Source organism: Zalophus californianus, chromosome 6 (genome assembly GCF_009762305.2).
Source record: "Zalophus californianus isolate mZalCal1 chromosome 6, mZalCal1.pri.v2, whole genome shotgun sequence".
NCBI lineage: Eukaryota > Metazoa > Chordata > Mammalia > Carnivora > Otariidae > Zalophus > Zalophus californianus.
This window is the reverse complement of record NC_045600.1, coordinates 49,270,131-49,271,970: the sequence shown is the minus strand read 5'-3', so window position 1 is coordinate 49,271,970 and position 1,840 is coordinate 49,270,131.

Here is a 1,840-nt window from a genome sequence, read left to right as displayed (position 1 = left end):
GAGGATTAAAATTTTTACTTATTTAAAAAATATATATATGTATGATACAAGGCCACAGTGGGTAAATTCTGTAAGCGGTGTACAAAGTAGAATGGGAAGCCAGAGAAGGAAGGTGATTCTATTAAAGACATCATCAGTAGTAGAGGCCTTGACTGGATTCTCAGTTGAGTCCACTGTAAAAGACCACTGGCCTCCTACAGGCCTGGCCAAATAATTCTACGCAAGTGACACTTGTAAAGTCTATACAAGCTTAAGATGAAAAGACAGAGATCTCATTCTGTATCCTGTGCACACTGTGCTTCCCGTCTCACTGAATCTTTTCATGAGAAAATATTCAAAATCATGAATAGATCGACCATTAGATTTATAGAAGCTTAGTTTAACAGGCTTCACGTAGTAATAGTAAATATTTAATACTTATATAATCATTTCATTATTTTTTACGTTATTCACAGAAACATACACCGTTCCAAAGAACTCAGGCATCTGATGATTTTAAGCGAAGGATATGTTTGGGATTATTCATGTAAGCCTCCTAATTTACAAAGAGGAAGACAGTTACTCAAAGAGTTTAAGTGACTGACTCTTCCAATGTCACAAGTCGCCAAAACGGGTAGTGCTAACAACTGATTTTTTGTGTGTCCATATACAAAGACTTTTATATTTTGTTGGTCACTGTTTCAGATAATTCACTACCCGTTTTGTCTCAAATCAAGTCCAACCAGTAATTATTCAAGAAAACATTGTTATGCACTTGAACATTTTAAATATTTTCGTTTAGAGCTCTTTCAAAGATTTGTGGTTCTTGCTAAAAGGGCTTTATTGCCCAGGAGCACTCTGTAATTTAGCTTCCAGAGACACAGGGATATAAACAGTGATTGTTCACTCCCTTTCAATTTCAAAGTGGAAACACTACAGGAACATTCTGAAGCTCTTCAGAATGTGGTTCTATTGTATAATTGATCATTAGGTCGCGATTTTATCATCTTCAACAACCAAGGTAACACCGAATAGATAACAATGTCTACAAACTGCCTCGCTCCAGAAGGCATTCTTCATGAGAAGAATAATCCCAGAAATGAGGAACATCTGTAAAAGGTTTTAAGGCAAAGCAAGTTGTCAAAAGGAAAGAACTGTTAGACTTCTCCAAATCCAAAATAACGGATACTAAGCGTATAGTTAATATAAAACAGTAGAGAACCAACTGTGTTGCTTTGTGATAGTGCATTGAGAAAAATAATGTGATGGCAGGTTTTTCCCAATATTTTTCTCAGCAATATTTTTATAACAACAATAAGCAAAAAGACCACATAGTGCATATGGAGTGCTGGAAGGGCTGGAAAAGACTTTCATAGGGTAGTTGTCTAATTTCTTAGAAAATACAGAAAATTTAAATAAGTAGGAGCACAAGTTAAATATCTCAAAGATAGCATAAGCAAAGACCTGCAAGTATTTTGTATTATGATTTTTATGAATTTTATTGTTTCTTTTTAAACTGTGCCTAAAAGATAGCTTATCGATCTCAGTAGATTAGTTAATATTTTACACTGGAGTTTATTCTTTATGTCTTTTGTCACATAATGATACCCTGTTGCCAGATATATAATAAATATGACATCCCAGGACCACTTTACCCTATATTTGCCCATAAACTTTCTGACCATCTCCGGGGCATATTACCCAAAAAATTCCTACATTACATAGAGAAGTAAGTAAACTTAGTAGTAGTATGAAAGAAAACAATTTTGGGAAAAAAGCCCACTCCGCTGGACAAAATCCAAATTACTTTTGAGATATACCTCAACCCAGGGGTTTCAGATTACATACACAGGATGGTATA